Here is a 20,820-nt window from a genome sequence, read left to right on the forward strand (position 1 = left end):
GGGTGGACGTACCGCCGAATTGCTCAACACGTGGGGCGTGAGGTCTCCACAGTACATCGATGTTGTCGCCAGTGGTCGGCGGAAGGTGCACGTGCCCGTCGACCTGGGACCGGACCGCAGCGACGCACGGATGCACGCCAAGACGGTAGGATCCTACGCAGTGCCGTAGGGGACCGCACCGCCACTTCCCAGCAAATTAGGGACACTGTTGCTCCTGGGGTATCGGCGAGGACCATTCGCAACCGTCTCCATGAAGCTGGGCTACGGTCCCGCACACCGTTAGGTCGTCTTCCGCTCGCGCCCCAACATCGTGCAGCCCGCCTCCAGTGGTGTCGCGACAGGCGTGAATGGAGGCACGAATGGAGACGTGTCGTCTTCAGCGATGAGAGTCGCTTCTGCCTTGGTGCCAATGACGGTCGTATGCGTGTTTGGCGCCGTGCAGGTGAGCGCCACAATCAGGACTGCATACGACCGAGGCACACAGGGCCAACACCCGGCATCATGGTGTGGGGAGCGATCTCCTACACTGGCCGTACACCACTGGTGATCGTCGAGGGGACACTGAATAGTGCACGGTACATCCAAACCGTCATCGAACCCATCGTTCTACCATTCCTAGACCAGCAAGGGAACTTGCTGTTCCAACAGGACAATGCACGTCCGCATGTATCCCGTGCCACCCAACGTGCTCTAGAAGGTGTAAGTCAACTACCCTGGCCAGCAAGATCTCCGGATCTGTCCCCCATTGAGCATGTTTGGGACTGGATGAAGCGTCGTCTCACGCGGTCTGCACGTCCAGCTCGAACGCTGGTCCAACTGAGGCGCCAGGTGGAAATGGCATGGCAAGCCGTTCCACAGGACTACATCCAGCATCTCTACGATCGTCTCCATGGGAGAATAGCAGCCTGCATTGCTGCGAAAGGTGGATATACACTGTACTAGTGCCGACATTGTGCATGCTCTGTTGCCTGTGTCTATGTGCCTGTGGTTCTGTCAGTGTGATCATGTGATGTATCTGACCCCAGGAATGTGTCAATAAAGTTTCCCCTTCCTGGGACAATGAATTCACGGTGTTCTTATTTCAATTTCCAGGAGTGTATTTTGAAATGTCCAACAAACCTTGGCTGAAGTGTTCTCTCGTACATCTCAATGCAGATCTTTGGGAAGCTATCCTGCCGGGAGTGATATTAACAAATAGGTCTGATGACCACACAGTTGAGTGCCCCACAAATCAAATCACCAAATTAACCAATAGGTGAAAGTGATACATCATCCCTCATTCAGTTGCATTACATACAGCATTACCTGCATCTAAATTCTTCTGGTAGGATGCTATTTGAATAATAATTACGAGAAATATGAAGTCTTACTAAGGCAGTATCAATCTATTCCAGTGATTTCCACTGTGTTCCCAAGCCCTTTCTTTAGAGTAAGTTCATTCAAAAAACAGAGCTCCAAAACAATCACAAAAGAGACAGCTGCTGGCAAAGCAAAACACTGAAGCTTGGACAGATCTGTGGATCTGACAGAACACTCATTTAGTATATTCTATCAAAATATTGTTTCACTACAGTAAAGTTTCCAGTGAGGATTTATAATTAGAATCAGCTAACATCAATGATTTGGATTGAAAAGTGATACTAAATTGTTACGCACACTCCATGGAGGGTTATGGGTGGTGGGGGTAAGAAGGGTAAGAAGGAGGAATGGCGGGATAGGGTCGGGGAAGATGTGCTGCTGTGCAGGGAGCAGGGCACGATAGGGACAGGATAGTACAGTTAGGTGCAGAGTCAGAAGGCTGTGCAGAGGGCAGAGGGAATGGTAGAGAGGGCCCAAGAGATGTAGAGAAGGGGAAAAGACTAGTTGGTGGAGTAGAAGGCATCTGTAATGTTGGAGTGGGAGCAGGGGAGGGGAGTGGAGGACAGCATAGGTTGAAGCAAAGGGCTTACAAGAATCAAGGATATGTCATAGGGAACATTCCCACCAACGTTCCCAGCAAAGCAATTGAGAAAAGATGGTATTAGTAAGAAGGATCTAGATGGTGCAAGCTTTGAAGCAGTCATTGAAGTGAAGCACATCACGTTGTGCAGGACAGACAGCTTGTTAGTTGTTATCCCAATGTATAAAGCACCACAGTGGTTGCAGCTTAATTTGTAGATCACATAGCTGTTTCCACAGGGAGCACTGCAGATACCTCTGGCAGGACTGGAGTAGGTTGTACTGGAATGTCTTGTATCCAGGTCTATTGCAAGAATTTGAGCCAGGAGGCATTGGGTTGGAAGCAGGGGCGGGGCAGGGATGGACAATGATACTGAATAGGTTCAGTGGGCAGCGGAATACCACTGTGGGAGGGGTGGAGAGGATAGTGGGTAAGATATTTATCAATGAGAGGTAGTTGAAACCATGGTAGAGTGTGTGATTCAGCTGCTCCAGTTCTGGGAGGTAATGAATCAGGAGAAGAGTGCTCCAGTACCTCTGCCCACATCAAACCTATCAACCACCAACAATATCTGCATTTCGATTGTTGTCATCTATTCCATACAAGAAGTCCCTTCCATACAGTCTAGCCATCTGTGGTCATCACATTTATAGTTATGATCAGTCACATCCCAAATATGCCAAAGACCTCACTGAAGCCTTCACAGGCCAATATTACACTCCAAACTCCTCTTGTGACTCAGTACCTGCCAAGACTGGAGCAACTGAATCACATTTTCTGCCAGGGTTTCGAATACTCCTTGCTGTGCCATGAAATAATAAATACCTTACCCACACTTCCCACAGTGGTATTTTGTCTCCCACCAAACCTTCACAATATCCTTGTCCATCCCTGTCTCTCATGGCTTATATTCCTGCAATATACCTGTCCCATATTTCCTCCCACTATCACATACTCCAGTCATGCCACAGGTATCTCCTTATCCCATCAAAGGCAGGACTACCTATGAAAGCAGTTTTGTGATCTACAAACTAAACTCCAACCACTGTACTGCTTTCTATATGGACATGATAGTTAACAAGATGCCTGTCTGCATGAATGGCCACAGCCAAACTGTGGCCAAGAGACAGCTGGATCTCTCAGTTAATGAATATGCTGCCCAACAAGCGATGTGCTTCACATTGATGACTGCTTCACGGCCTGCACTATCTTGATCCTTCCTACCAATAACAGCTTTTCTGAATTGCTTAGGTGGAAATTTTCCCTACAACATATCCTTGGTTCTTCTAAACTCCTCAGCCTCAACCATTGCTACCCCTCTCTCCATGCCCATTGTCCTCCCCTGCTTCCACTCCAGCACTACCCTCAGCTTCTATTCCACCAATGCACCTACTAGTCTTTTCGCCTTCTCTATGTCTCTTCTCTGCCCTCTCTCCTTCACCCTCCCCAACACAGCCTCTTGATTTTGCACATAGCAATACTATCCTATCCACACCACACCCTGCTCATTCCCACAGCAGCACAGCTTCTTCCCCCATCCCATCCTATCCCCTCTCCACCACAGGCCACCTCCTTTCTCTCAGCACTCACCACGGATTACTGCCCATGTCAGACACAGGTGCAGCCCACAGTCAGGGGTGTCTTCTACTTCTGGAGTATGACTTTGTTGTCTGAAAGGTAAAAGTTTAGCAGTCTTTTTCATTGTACCTCTCTGCGACTCAACGCCTCCCCTATGTGGTGAGTAGCATTCTATTCTTTTCATATTGTTGTTATTCCAGCTTGGACTTGCCATTTTTTGTTGAGGTAACTATACATATACCAAAATATACAAATGAAAGACACAGAACTTCAGAGTGGAATTTGTTCCGCACTTTGAAAACAGCCCGCCAGTCACTCAGTGTGGGAGATCATTTTCTGTGAAGACCCACTGTGAGTTTCAACTGGTCCCCAGTATATGCAGTTGGGTTCTTGTCAGCAGATACCACAGGACATACTACTCTGTTAATGCCTTCCTTTTGGAGGCAAGTAGTTATGGGGTGGGCACAGTGCATATTCATCTTGAAAGATGCATCCATCATCTACTGTTGATTGTAGGAATAGACAACAGTTTGGAAGATCCTCTCTTGATTCTGCACCAGCCTGAAATTAACCTCAATGGTGATTAGAGGCATCTGAATAAAATCCAGGTCCCCAACATGACAGACCCAACTCCCTGCTCAATTCTTGGGATTCGATAACTGAGATGTGCACCTTTGTGCCTGGCCACCTCCACACTCTTCTAGAATGATCATTAGGTGTGAGAATGGTCTTGCACTTATTGCTGAAGAAAAACTGATGCTGCTGACACAGATAGCATTCCAAATGTTCCTAGCCACCTTCTTCACACACCATAGTGATGAGCCTTTGTACTATTGTCCATAATGGATACCTTGAAGCCAAATTAGTCTGGTGGATATCGTTGCACAATGTCTAGGTCTACACAGTCCCACATGCCACCAAAGAGGCAGCTTACAGTTCTGTTGCATTCTCCTAGTGGTATCTATGAGCCGTCACTGAGGCAGCTGTCATAAGCTGGTGAAGTTGCCTGTGGGTTGTCACTACCAGGTAGAGCTTTAGTATTTTGTATCTAATGATAGTGGTTAAATGTCCTAATGATGTCACAGTGGCATATGCCAATTTGGTGGGAAACTTTCCATTCTAGCAACCCTTATTGTCGTAATGTTATAATGTGTGCACAATCTAGGCTTCAACTTTGTCTAAGTTTCAACTGACCCTCAAAGACATGCTGACAGACTGGACAACGTATACAAGCTACGTTGTCCCATTCACAACTAAAGACATCTTTTGCTCTACTGAACAATGCTGAGAATACAAGTTTACTTATATTCCATTACACAGATGGCTGTTTACAACAATTTCCTTTGGTCAAAAGCGTATGGTAAAAAGATGATTACATAAAAAAAAGACAGAATATTAAGAAAATGATAGATTGCTACTCATCATAAAGATGACATGTCGAGTTGTAGACAGGCACAACATTGAGCTACACAAGCACGCACGCACGCACGCACGCACGCACGCACACACACACACACACACACACACACACACACACAGAAAAAAATCAAGCACACCTCATGTACATATGACCGCTGTCTTCAAAGATAGCGGTCATGTGTGCGTAAGGTATGCTTGCATGTGTGAATGTGCGTATTGCTGAGTCTTCTAGGTTGTAGTCAAAGAAACTTTTTGGTTTCTGATGTTCTGTCCAGAGCTGTGCTGGAAATCTTTGGAAGCACTCCTGGTGAAGCTGAGTCTCGCTGAATGATAAGTCAGACATCGGAGAGTGACATAAATACAGTGAAAAGTGGGCGTGGTTGAATTTACACATGATCAGCAGAGAAAATCTTCATCGGAGATAGAACTTACTATCGACTTTTGCCTGTGAAGGATAAAAACGTATTTATCAATTCTGCAGAGCCACTGTCCATTTATCACTGAGTTTCATGGCTTTCCCTTTTCTGTTAAAATTATCACTATGTTTGTATACTTTGAGTACTTTTCTATATAGCCATGGATAATAGTTTGTCACAGCAAATAAAATTTTTGTTTCAGAAAACTTAGTGATTTCTTGACTGCAGTGGGAAATCAAAAGTACTGGCTAGTCTATTGGGAAGAAATGTATCCTCATACACAATAGCTGTCACAAGCTAGGAGTACTTTTCATATGTGGCTGTTGGACGTTGTAGATTAGAGCTGGTGTTGACCATCACACTCCTGTTGGTCATGCTCAGCAACAGAATCCACAGCAACAGCAGAACCTAGGAGCTCAACATGGAGATTCAAATGTGAAACACAGCCATAATATACAGCCTTCATCTGGGTCTGCTACCAGTGGAAATTCGGTGAAAACGTACATATTGCAGGGGTTCTCTAAGCTCAAGGCTTCATGTTTTGTACTCGGGGTCAAAGACTTCACAATGTACCAAGTAACAACAACAAAAAACAATCAGAAACCTAAAATATTTATCGCAGGTGAGAGCAGTCGCTTGAAAGGAAAATTGACACTGGTACATGCTGAATTCCTACATTATTACTATCCTGGGCATAAGACTTTTTCTTTTGCTCCACCAAAATTCTATGCACAACTAAATTGAGTGCAAATAAACTTTGATTTACATAGTTGTGCAAGGGTGAATGCATTTGCATTGAATTATTATTCACTGCAGCTGCTGCTCAAGACAACATGCTGAACCTTTTTAATGTTGATATGAAACTACAAGCTGTAAAAGTAAAGGTTCTTGTGGACACTGCAGGTGTTGAGTACCGTAATCAATGAGATGGTCCACATCTTCTGCAGATTCAGGTGGAACGTGCACCAGTTACAAATATATGCAGTATGCAACATAGCTCACGAGCAGATTTGGCTAAATGTGTCAATGTTCTTGAGTCTGCAACATTGTTCTTTAGTTCCAGTTTTCCTGCTACCCCTTTTCACAAATATGATTTAACAGAAATATTATTGAAGTGTTTGGCAGGAATTGGCTCCGTGTGACAAATTCCTCATGTAACAGAAGGTATATCAGCTACAGCTGATTTTACTGTTTTCCCTAGTCAGCAGATACTTTTACGTTCTTTTAGTCTCATATTCACGCTTCTCTTTGTAGTTGCAATGCAGATTTTTATACAAGTACACAGAATCTTATAAACTCCATTTACTGACAGAGGAGGGCATTTCTTCTTTACAGATCAGAGTGCTTAATGTATTTTCTTAGTTAGTCTAAAAATTGGTCTGATGTCACATTTCTGAAAAACCTTGCCAACCTGGTCATTTACTTTTTTGATGAAATAGAGAGAAACCATGTTCTTCCACTGCTGCGTTTTATTGTTGTCCTTTTTCTCGCTGTTATTTGGTCACAGAACCCTATTTACTTCTTTGCCTGAATAGCCATTCCTCTCAAAAGCCTGCTCCAGATGTTTTAATTCGATATCCAGGTGTTTTGGTGTGCAATTCTTTTTGAATCTGTCAACAAGACTTTTAATGGCACCTCTTTTGCTGTGGATGATCAATGGCATTCTTACATAAATATGAGGTCTGTCCAAAAAATTCTGAAACATTCGTAATTTTGCACCAATGGTGTGTTGGGGCAAAATGCGGTTGGTATCCCTGCACACACCCCTGTGTTTAATATGTAACTGCCAGAAGGTCCGTTGTTGTATGTCTGTTAGTTATTGTTCAGTGCTGTATTGAGTAGAAAATTGTGTTGCATAGTTTGCGAATTTTGAGGTGGTAGAGCAGCAATGCATCTGCATTAAATTTTGCATGAAACTCAAGCAAACCTTTACACAGTCACACCAAATGGTGCAGGAAGCCTACGGTGATGAGTTAAGGCCAAGGTTTGACCTTCACAATGGGTCAGGAAAGGTTCTCCAAGACCAAAAAAAGCTTGTCAGATAAGGTCAAATGTCAAAGCCATACTGACAGTTTTCTTTGCTTATGAAAGTTCATGAATTCGTGCCATAGGGACAAACTATTAATCAATGGCACTACTGGGACGTGTTGCGATGCCTGCAAGAAAATGTGAGAAGGAAACATTCTGAAATGTTGTGAGACAATTCATGGCTCTTGCATCACTGATAACGCACTCACACATTCATCCCTGTTGGTGCGTGACTACTGCACAAAAAACAAAGTCACTGTGCTGCTTCATCCTCCATACTCTCCAGACCTGGCCCCTGCAGACTTGTTTCTTTGATTTCCAAAGCTGAAAACCCTGCTGAAAGGATGAAGATTTGAGACGATAGATGATGTAAAAGAAAATTCGCATACGGCACTTTGAACAATCCAAAGAGGTGTACCAAGACTGCTTCCAGAAGTCGAAATGGCGTTGGGAATGGTGTTTCAACTGTGGAGGAGATTATTTTGAACGAGACCATGCACAATAAGTAAAAGGCATGCTTAGAAAAATATTGTGGGTAAAGATCCAGAATTTTTTTGAACATACCTCTTATCTATCCATATGTGTGACTTTCTAAAAAGACTTATATTTTGACCTTCCATTGGCCTGTCTCATAACTAAGCCATCCAAGAAGGATACTGTGTAGTCTTTTTCCATCTCCATAGTAAACTGGACTTTCCGATTTATGTCATTCAAACAACAAAAGAATTCTTCTAAAACTATGTTGTTGTTGTTGTTGTTGTGGTTGTGGTCTTCAGTCCTGAGACTGGTTTGATGCAGCTCTCCATGCTACTCTATCCTGTGCAAGCTTCATCATCTCCCAGTACCTACTGCAACCTACATCCTTCTGAATCTGCTTAGTGTATTCATCTCTTGGTCTCCCCCTACGATTTTTACCCTCCACGATGCCCTCCAATACTAAATTGGTGATCCCTTGATGCCTCAGAACATGTCCTACCAACCGATCCCTTCTTCTGGTCAAGTTGTGCCACAAACTCCTCTTGTCCCCAATCCTATTCAGTACCTCCTCATTAGTTATGTGATCTACCCACCTAATCTTCAGCATTCTTCTGTAGCACCACATTTCGAAAGCTTCTATTCTCTTCTTGTCCAAACTATTTACCGTCCATGTTTCACTTCCATACATGGCTACACTCCATACAAATACTTTCAGAAATGACTTCCTGACACTTAAATCTATACTCAATGTTAACAAATTTCTCTTCTTCAGAAACGCTTTCCTTGCCATTGCCAGTTACATTTTATATCCTCTTTCCTTCGACCATCATCGGTTATTTTGCTCCCCAAATAGCAAAACTCCTTTACTACTTTAAGTGTCTCATTTCCTAATCTAATACCCTCAACATCACCCGACTTCATTCGACTACATTCCATTATCCTCGTTTTGCTTTTGTTGATGTTCATCTTATATCCTCCCTTCAAGACACCATCCATTCCGTTCAACTGCTCTTCCAAGTCCTTTGCTGTCTCTGACAGAATTACAATGTCATCGGCGAACCTCAAAGTTTTTATTTCTTCTCCATGGATTTTAATACATACTCTGAATTTTTCTTTTGTTTCCTTTACTGCTTGCTCAATATACAGATTGAATAACATCGGGGAGAGGCTACAACCCTGTCTTACTCCCTTCCCAACCGCTGCTTCCCTTTCATGTCCCTCGACTCTTATAACTGCCATCTGGTTTCTGTACAAATTGTAAATAGCCTTTTGCTCCCTGTATTTTACCCCTGCCACCTTTAGAATTTGAAAGAGAGTATTCCAGTCAACATTGTCAAAAGCTTTCTCTAAGTCTACAAATGCTAGAAACGTAGGTTTGCCTTTCCTTAATCTTTCTTCTAAGGTAAGTCGTAAGGTCAGTATTGCCTCACGTGTTCCAGTATTTCTACGGAATCCAAACTGATCTTCCCCGAGGCCGGCTTCTACTAGTTTTACCATTCGTCTGTAATGCTCATCAACTAAATAATAACATCAACATAGTTTCTTATTTGCATTTTCTAGAGCTAACTGTTCGAATTTTTCCCTATAAAAATTAGCAATTGTGGGACCTAATGGGTTACCCATTGTGACACCATCAACTCGGTCATAAATTCATCCCATGGAACTGACTAGTAGTAAGGCAGTGTCTACAAAGAGCAGTCAAATCCACTGGAAAAACATCCATTATATAAATCATAACTTCATTAATTTAAATGATAGGGAATAAAGACACCATGTTGAAACTCACAAGAAAAACTTCGGGAGCCAAATTTAGTCCTTCAAGTTTGTCGATAAAATGATGTGACTTTCTCTGGACAAAACGTCAGGAACTGAGAAGACTTATCAGCAACTACGACATTGTCTGAATGCGTGTGTATTTTTCTTTTCCTTTCTGAAGGAGGCTTCAGCCGAAAGCTCAAAGTATAACAGCCTTTTTGTTGTGCCCATATGCACCTCAATACATCATCTTTATGGGGAGAACAACCTATCCTTTTCATAATATTGTTGATTTTCCACCTAGACTGTCCATCGTTTGAGAAAATAAGCTATGTGACTAACGAGGATGGTGTAAACCTTTTTTTGAGCAGTTTGCACATGTGCATGAAACAAAACACACATACAAAGACAAGATACTGGTGGAAGTAAAGCTGTGAGGATAGGTTGTGAGTTACGCTCAGATAGCCCAGTTGATAAATCACAAGTCCCAGTCTGGCACACGGTTTTGAGGTAAATGACGACACATTCGGCACCTATTTCCTCTTAGTGACAGCAAACATTATGCCTTGTAATAAACTGACAGTTACAGATACATTAAATTTAAAATTTTATTTTTATGGAATTCCACAGCCTCAACGTTATTGAGGATGAAAACATGGCCCAAGTAGGCTGTACTATTTTTATTGTCTAAGCGACTGGCCTTCAAGCACCCATAATACTTTCAAAAATGGTGTCATTGGTTTATATATCAATTGTCTACAAGCTCTCTCATGTAGGTATACTTTATAACCCAAGTTAAATACGTATCTTAAGCTTCCAGATTCATTTTACATTATAATACATCACTGGTATATGTGGACGGAACACATTTTACTTCTGCTCATATGTGACACGAAAACAATACACTATCGTACATGGTTATGTCTAGCCGATACAAACTGAAAGATGTTATCTCATAGTATAGGCACAGCTTTTACGGTATAGCCAAAGATGTGTAGAAACTTATCTGTAGATGGTTGATAACATTAGGTAAATGCCTGACTACCATAATATGTCCATTATTCTACATCCATTACCCTACTGAAAGTAGTGGATTGAAACTCTTACCGGTATCTCATATGTCATAGCACATGTAATATTAGAAATTAGAGAACACAGTTCAGACTATAAAAGATTATGTCGGGCCTTTTAATGATGTGTGTCTGACAGTCTGTAAAATAAAACAATACTGATGTTGTAACAAATACTTCGTACGGTACATTAGAACCAGTAATATTTAAATGCCAGGCAATTTTCTTTCCACCTAATCTTTTGTATAGTGTTACAACAAAACTAGAAGACCATAGTTAGCTTACACCAAGTCAGTACACTTATTTCACAATATGTTGTGTCGTAGCTATTGGAATCTACAGGTGCTATGGGAAGGAGAAGGGGCCAATCGTACAGCTTAATGTGAAACTGAAGCAGTAGTTACAATTTTGATGAAAAGATAAGAAAATGATCTCATTTAGAGCTTATACTTCTAGGTCTTAAAGCGCTAGCCATTTCATAAGTCATGCATCGTATATCTTGTTACATGTAACATTCATTTTTATGTTGACACCACTAGAAAATGTGCAAGACACCGTTATGTGGCATGTTAGTCATACCAAAAAATAAAATTTCCATTAGTAAATTATTAACAGGAGGAACAGTGATTTAACCCAACTTAAATATTTATATGTAATAGACTAAGCTGAAGTTCCAGAAACTGTACATACATAAAATATCCAAATTCTATATAGACAAACCAACTGAAGGATAGAGTGGGGGTATTCCACAAGGATGAATAATTAAAAAAATTATGGAAGTACTACAATTCTGTCTAATCTATAATGTTGATGGACTGCAGTGATATAATTTCAGTTAGGATTAAGATTATTATATAAAACATAAAAGTAAAGGCCTCCATATGTTAACGTATCATAACTAATTCACAATTCTGTAAACTAGGTAAGTTCTTGAGGAAAGGCAGTGTTGTTATGACATAACTAAATTGAACTAGTTAAATACTATTATGAGCTTACAGGAGTTACATCATTATACATGTAAACCATGGTCTCAGTTATGTCATTTTGCCTGTGATTATAAGACCATCTTTCCTCAAGGATTTACCAGTTTATAGATGTTACAGAATTGTGAATTAGTTATATAATACATTCATACCTGGAGACCTTTACTTTTATGTTTATTAATATTATAATTTTAATTAGCTGAGTTAATCCTAATGGGAATTAGATCATTGCTGTTCGTCAGTACTACAGATTTGACAGAATTGTGTAGTATTTGCTAAATTTTGTAAGTGTTCATCCCTCTGGAACACCCCCACATTCCTTCCTCCAGTTGGTTTCCCAGTATGGAAATTTAGATATTTTCTGTATGTCTGCAGGAAATGCAAAATGGCTAAGCAGGGATGGCTAGAGAAAAAATGTAAGGATGTACAGATTTATTTCACTAGGGGTAAGACAGATACTGCCTGCACGAATATTAAAGAGACCTTTGGAGAAAAGAGAACCACTTGTATGAATATCAAGAGCTCAGATGGAAACCCAGTTCTAAGCAAAGAAGGGAAAGCAGAAAGGTGGACGGAGTATATAGAGGGTCTATACAAGGGCGATGTACTTGAGGACAATATTATGGAAATGGAAGACTATGTAGATGAAGATGAAATGGGAGATATGATACTGCGTGAAGAGTTTGACAGAGCACTGAAAGACCTAAGTTGAAACAAGGCACCGGGAGTAGACAACATTCCATTAGAACTACTGACGGCCTTGGGAGAGCCAGTCCTGACAAAACTCTAGCATCTGGTGGACAAGATGTACGAGACAGGTGAAATACCCTCATACTTCAAGAAGAATATAATAATTCCAATCCCAAAGAAAGCAGGTGTTGACAGATGTGAAAATTAGCGAACTATCAGTTTAATAAGTCACGGTTGCAAAATACTAAGGCAAATTCTTTACATACGAACGGAAAAACTGGTAGAAGCCGACCTCAGGGAAGATCAGTTTGGATTCCGTGGAAACACTGGAACACGCGAGGCAATACTGAATACTGAGCCTATGACTTATCTTAGAAGATAGATTAAGGAAAGGCAAACCTATATTTCTAGCATTTGTAGACTTAGAGAAAGCTTTTGACAATGTTTACTGGAATACTCTTTCAAATTCTGAAGGTGGCAGGGGTCAAATGCAGGGAGCAAAAGGCTATTTACAGTTTGTACAGAAACTAGATGGCAGTTATGAGTCGAGGGGCATGAAAGGGAAGCAGTGGTTGGGAAGGGAGTGAGACAGGGTTGTAGCCTCTCACCGATGTTATTCAATCCGTATATTGAGCAAACAGTAAAGTAAACAAAAGAAAAATTCTGAGTAGGTATTAAAATCTATGGAGAGGAAATAAAAACTTTGAAGTTCGCCAATGACATTGTAATTCTGTCAGGGGCAGCAAAGGACTTGGAAGAGCAGCTGAACGGAATGGACAGTGTCTTGAGAGGAGGATATAAGATGAACATCAACAAAAGCAAAACGAGGATAATGGAATGTAGTCGAATTAAGTCACGTGATGCGGAAGGAATTAGACTAGGAAATGACACACTTAAAGTAGTAAAGGAGTTTTGCTATTTGGGGAGCAAAATAACAGATGATGGTCGAAGGAAAGAGGATATAAAATGTAGACTGGCAATGGCTAGGAAAGCGTTTCTGAAGAATAGAAATTTGATAACATCGAGTATAGATTTAAGTGGCAGGAAGTTGTTTCTGAAGGTATTTGTATGGAGTGTAGCCATGTATGGAAGTGAAACATGGGCGATAAATAGTTTGGACAAGAAGAGAATAGAAGCTTTTGAAATGTGGTGCTATAGAAGAATGCTGAAGATTAGATGGGTAGATCATATAACTAATGAGGAGGTATTGAATAGGATTGGGGAGAAGAGTAGTTTGTGGCACAACTCGACTAGAAGAAGGGATCGGTTGGTAGGACATGTTCTGAGGCATCAAGGGATCACCAATTTAGTATTGGAGGGCAGCGTGGAGGGTAAAAATCGTAGAGGAAGACCAAGAGATGAATACACTAAGCAGATTCAGAAGGATGTAGGTTGCAGTAGGTACTGGGAGATGAAGAAGCTTGCACAGGATAGAGTAGCATGGAGTTTTGATGTGAGTAACTCACTTGACAGTGTTTACCATATTTTCTAGTGGTATCAATGAGTGTTACATGAGTACATGTAACATGACATAATGCATGACCCATGACCGATGAATCATATAACACTATAAGACTTACAAGTATAAGTGCTAAATGAGTTCATTTTTCTAAAATATATCACCTGGCGTATATATATTACTGGTTCTCATGTACCATATGATGTATTTGTTACTACATCATTATCGTTTTATTCTATCGACAGACGGGTATACATCAACAGCAAGCCTGACAAATTTTTATAGTCTGAACTGTGAACTCTAATTTCTATTATTACATGTTGTATGACATACAATACACGATTTTCGATCCACTACGTTTAATAAGATAATGCATGTGGGAATAATGAACCTAATATGGCAGTAAATATCAACCATCTACAAACAGGTTTCTAAACATCTCTGGTTATAACACAACTGCTGGGGCTATCCCATGAGATGACATCTTTCTGTTTGCTTTGCCTAAAACACCAGTCTTCTGTCCATGAATGTTAATTTTTGAGCTTGATCTATCTTTTCTCCTTCCTCCAGGTAGTTTCTCGGTTGTCCTCAAAGTTGAGTACATCATATTCTAGTCATCCAATTAATAATCACTGGCTGTATCAGAAACTGAATCTGAGATCTTCAGGTGCAGTCAAGGCCAAGCTGAACACTCAGTTATGGAGGCAAACTCAATTATAGAATCATAAACTTAAGTTCCTTTGTCTGCAAATTTTGCTCACTCATTAATACCTTGACTGTTAGCAAAAGTTTTTCTATTTTATTCTACTCACAATGCACATAAATAGCATAATGAAGTTTTGAGAGGTAGTACAGTTTCTTGTTTCCAAACAGAATCTACACAGCAAAATGATAAACTGACAGCTCAATTGAAATACAATAAAGAAAACACCGACTGCAGAGAAAAGTGCAAGGGTTTGGTTTAGTTAATGACACTGGACAACAAAAATTAATTTTTTTTTTCAGTTGCCAGAAACGAAAAGTGAATTTTCTTGTGAAATAGAGGGTGCTGAATATGAAAATGACAATAAAAAATGCTGAACTTAAGGTGAAGTTTAAGATGATTGTAAGGGGTCAGAATTAATGAGACTTGCAACAGGAGTGCACACAATGGGACTGATAAAAATATAACTTACCTGAGCATTACAAACGGCACCTTTCACTTGTATTGTGGATCTGGAACACCCCTATCGATTGTCCAACAGTAACCAGCAAGTATAGAGTTACTCCAATGACACTGATATTTTCCCTTACATGTATCACTTGGTGGAAAAGTTCCCCTTGTTCGTTGCTGACTGCTCCACAATTTTCTGGGACGAATTCTATGTGGGAGTGTAACCCGCATCCTTTCGTCTTTCCCTCTCCTTCCCTCTTTCCTGATGAAGCAACCGTGGGTTGCGAAAGCTTGAAATTTGTGTGTGTGTTTGTTTGTTATTGACTCTATCAACGTACCAACGCTTTCGTTTGGTAAGTTACACAATCTTTGTTTTTAGATATATGTAGTTTTAGAAACATATGGTACTCCATTCTCTGGTACAATGATATCAGTTGCTCCAGTACACCACACACTCACTCAGTGTCACCACTATCACATTCGTAATTGCAAATTCTCACTATGACCACTAAAAACACACACGTTCTAAGAAGAATATCCCAAATCCAGTAGATTTAGTGGCAAAACAACTAAATTGTCAACACTGATGTGGTTGTTGATTTTTCTTTGTTAGCATTACACTGCTAGCAAAAAGAACAGTGATGGAACTGACCACCAAATAATAAGATGGTTATTAAATAAGCACACACCTGCTGTTTTCACAAACCCTTATTAGGCGCACTTTGACATATACAGCGATAATGTATTTGAAACTTCCTGTCGGGTTGTTAAAACTGTGTGCTGCACTGAGACTCTAACTCGGGACTTTGCCTTTTGTGAGAATGTGCTCTAGCGTCTGAACTACCCAAGCATGACTCACGACTCATTCTCACAGCTTTAATTCAGCCAGTACCTCGTCTCCTACCTCCCAAACTTGCCTGCAAAAGGTAAAAGCCCCAAGTTCGAGTCTCATTCCGGCACACAGTTTTAATCTGCTAGGAAGTTTCATATCAGTGCACACTTCGCTGCAGAATAAAAATTTCATTCTGGAAACATCCCCCAGACTGTGGCTAGGCCATGTTTCAACAATACCCTTTCTTCTAGGAGTGCTAGTTCTGCAAGGTTCGGAGGAGAGCTTCTGTGAAGTTTGGACAGTAGGGGACGAGGTACTTGTGGAATTAAAGCTGTGAGGATGGGTTGTGAGCTACAATTCATTGGTTGGTTGATTTTGGGAAGGGATCAAACAGCGAGGTCACCAGGCCCATCAGATTAGGCAAGGAGGGGGAAGTCAGCTGTGCCCTTTCAAAGGAACCATGCCGGCATTTGCCTAAAGTGATTTAGGGAAATCACAGAAAACCTAAATTGGGATGGCTGGACACGGGTTGAACTGTCATCCTCCCGAATGCAAGTCCAGTGTGCTAACCACAGTGCCATCTCGCTCAGTAGTCACGCCTGGGTAGCTCAGTCCTCCAGGAAGTTTCATACCAGTGCACACACTGCTCCAGAGTGAAAATTTCGATAATGTATTTCGTCGAAACCCCAACAAATCTTCAAAAACCAATGTCATATTAGTTAGCAGCATCCTCAAATTAGTAAGGACTGGTTAATTTTTCCCTCCCAAGTGTTTTCACTGTTGACCAGTGTAATATATGCCAATGTGTAGCACTCTGGAAGACTTCCTGGTCATCTACATAAAGAAGCAATAACGACTTCTGATGCTTGCTCAATAATTTAGACAAGCCTGAAACTACATTCATTTCTCATGACCACCTCATATTCTAAAAAACATACTGGGTTATACCTAATATGAGTTCATGAATGTAGTCATCAACCTGACAAAATGTCCTATACTGGCAAGTGCTGAATACTCTCCACTTGTTGTTCATGTTTTTTCCAGCAGAAGTCTCAACTGCCAATCATATTTCACCAAAGTCACCAGTGAAAATTAATCACTTGGTGAAACTTACATGTTTAATGGATAGAAGATGACTGGAAAAAGGTCTGTTGGTCAGAAGGTCCATACATTTTACTCCATTCAGTGGTTGAGCAAAGGAGTGTTCCACATCAGCCACATTAGGAAATGGATTCACTGCATGCAATATGCAGATCAGTGGTGGCAGCTCCACAATGTGGGGCATTTTCTGTGGAAAATATTTGGTCCCCTGGTGGTAAAAGATGAATGTGTAACTTGTTCTTGGGATCATCATCATCATGTCTAAATGCAGTTGGCAGTGTAATTTTCCCACAGCCATAATGCCATGTTTTAAGTCAGTAATACACCTAATCATTAAATATATATCCTGTACAGGACATGGAATGAAAAACATTCACTTTCACCTCCTTGAATGGGCATTCTTCAAGTTGAGTGCTGTCAACTAGGCCTAGGAATTTCTCTTACTTTTGGACAAATTCTTGGGAATCACATAACACATCTTGAGAGAAAGTGAAGGTACTATACATTTGAGCATGGAAGTACTATTCATGTTAAAAAGAATATACTCTTGGTGCACAACAGCTTGGCTGTCTTTAAGACTGCAATCTCCACTGTTCTGCCATTCTCACATGAACCATCTTCTTTGATGTTGCATTGTTGGAATAACTGGTTTATTTTTTGGAACATCTGTAGAACATTCCATGAAGTATCCCATGAGGTATCATTTATCAAGAAAGTATTGATAATTTCTTGGACTTCTCGACATTGCACTTTCATTTCCCATCGCTACTGGTAACTAGGTGATTGAGTATCCTAAACTTTAAATATGACAACAACATCAATCCTATGAACCAAGCACAGCCTGATTCACACAATTACTTAAGATCACAGTCTGCCTTGTCATGTGAAGTGACAGCAGTGTTCCTAGCACATAAAGTTGAAACCACTGCAGTCATGGCATTAAGGTTCATGGGGTATCACACCAACATGAACAGCCCCCTTTCCCAACATGCCACACCAACAAATTATGTCTCACACACCTGTTTTTGATAGAACATTAATTTTATGTAACCTCGTCTTCAGATGTATACATGGTGAACTTTTCTCAGAACGTTTTACAATACCTTTTTTAAAAGCTTCTTTTGCACAGTTACACAACACAGTTAGTAGAGAAATAATGTTCATGACACATCAAACATCTGAAGAAGGGATTGTGAGCATCTTGAAAAGTCATCATGGAAGAATAAATACCTATAGAAGCAACTAGCTGCAGATAAAACATTATAAATCACCTTCAGTGTCAACAGTTGCAGTGTTCTCATACATCCACAATGGACTGAAATTATGTTAATATGGAAATATCAAGAAACATATCCCAGGCAGAGCACATTGTCAGTGTCTTTCCCTCTCTCCCATGAATTTCTTCCACAGTCCGGACTGAACAAATCATGGGCTTGATCTGGACTGCTGGTTGCCTAACTGTGCTATAGCATGCATGCTCGAATGGAACTGATATGCCCCTGCCTTCCTCTGACCTATGAATTTTATAGAGACAGAGATAACTTCAAATCACAGCAACATTTCACATTCTTCACATTAAGAAATCAGTATCAAAGGTGAAAGAAGTGATAAGTGACAGAAAAAAATCCCAGGACCAAGTAAGTAAAGAATCGAAGGCCTTTAGATTTCCAGCCTGACATTCATCCACAAGTCTGATTAGATAAGTTATATTCATTGTTAGATTTCACGAAGATAGCTCGTGATTCTTACTCTGTATGATACAGGAGAATCCCTTAAGGTATGAGTAACTGGCCATGTCACTTAAAAGCATTAAGAATATATAATATCTAAGCTGTAGATTGTGAGAAATAAGGCCACTGTTTCAAAAAAGCAACTAACAAAATTAACAAAATCTTTGTTTAGTGAGTTTAAGTAATTCTTTCACTGATCCTCAGATGTATCAACAACAAGAATGAGAATTACTGGAGAACTTATGGAACTACACAACAATTTCCAAGCCTGACTGAATACTTTCCATTATTCTCTGGAAGCAAGCAATGACAAATTTAGATGCTCAAAAATTCTTCATTCGATAATTGCACTTGTCAGCAATTAATGGTGTTTCCAGATGGGAGCTTTCTTGGGATATGGAAATAAGTACAACTTAGATATCTACTACCACCCATGTTCCACTTTGTTTTAAAATGCACCTCTTTTGATAAGAGCATCTATAATTGCCCAGTAATCAAATGCAAATGTTTTCCTTTCATTGACACAGATTTTCATGTCTTAAAACTGTTTTGCAAACAGGGAAGCCGCTCCGATATGGCACTGTGTTCATCTTTTGCTAGTAGTATGGAACTATAAATGTTCTATAGTCCAATGACATAGAAAGTTATGTGTAGCAATCTGGTACTCTGTTATTGTCTGGTCTGTAGTTAGAATGAAACTGAAGCAATTCCCACTGACACTGGAAAATTCTAAGACAGACAAGATTGATCAAAAAAGCAACCTGAAATTTCAATCAGAATGGGAAATGTAAAAAGGACACTCGATCATGATGAGGATTTCTGGAGGGGACATGCTGCTCTGTTGCGTGGCAATCCACAATGAATATAGGTAGATAAACATTTATTAAACAAAATTTGTACTAGTCACCTTAAAAATATTTCTTACAAACAATATCAAGATATTTCAGTATAAAATCCACACTTTAAAGTGTGTATCACAATTAAAATCAGTACCTCAAAATCTCAACAATACTTTACATAATCCTCAGTTAATCTTACATTAATTATTTATAAAAAATTACCCTATAGTACTTGAATTTCAACATATGTTGCTACTTTAAAGTACTTATTCCTTCAATTAAAAAATCTGAATTTGAATAAATGTCAGGTTTTGCACAGCCAGTCTTATAAATATGCCTTCAACAGGACATTTGTGAAACAAAACAACCAGATACACATTAACCAGATACACATTATAATTTTGACATTTATAAATTAATAATACAATTAAGGACAACACATTTTTCACCTGTGAACAGACAACAGTATTAAATACCATATGTTAAATAGCACATTTAAAAATCTTTGCTGTTTGCATATGAGATCAATTGTTTTCTGGCAAATCATAGACAAGAAACATGATACCAGAATGGTAAGGTCTTACGTTCAAAACATCCAATTTTCAGACAGTAGGAACATTCAAAAACAAACTTTCAAACAAGTGCAATAACCTGTATGAACTATGTATATGGCTGCTATTAATGCTCTTCAGTTAAGCTGTATTACAAATTTTGTTACAAAGTACTTAATGATTGTTTTCAATATAAACATTACTGGCTGAATTTCTTCAACATTAGCATTTTTACTTAGATCACAAAATTTCAAGAGAGATTTGGTAACATTTTCTTGGATAATAATTTTACAGATTTTTAAATAAATAAATAATTAAGGGTTTTCATCTCTGATAGAACTGTGTGTGTGTGTGGGGGGGGGGGGGGGGCTCTGAAAGCTAATGATTTCACAAAGTAAGAAAAACTCGACACAGAAAAAAAAGGGTTATATTTTGGCATAAATTACCACAATAAACAAAGATCAGTAATTAAATACAGATGATAATTGACTGATTGCAAGATCAACAATGACAGATATTTTCAGATAAGAGCTGCATGGTATCTCTACCTTATTCTATTCCACTCCTGCTACAGAAAATAACTGAAATTTGTCCATCTGACTTTAGAATATCGCTCACAAACTGAAGTAGCTGCACAAAGAATTGAAGGGAAAAACCTGACAAAACCGAAGCAAAATGCAAATATTTAACTAGCACTAACACAAATGCTCAGTCATTCAGTTCTTTTGGGAAGAAAGCCTACTGAGAATATTCATTTCAATTTGTTTCAGGAATGACTGGCCACATTTCTATGTTCTCAT

This window comes from Schistocerca nitens, chromosome 5, assembly GCF_023898315.1.
Source record: "Schistocerca nitens isolate TAMUIC-IGC-003100 chromosome 5, iqSchNite1.1, whole genome shotgun sequence".
Lineage (NCBI taxonomy): Eukaryota > Metazoa > Arthropoda > Insecta > Orthoptera > Acrididae > Schistocerca > Schistocerca nitens.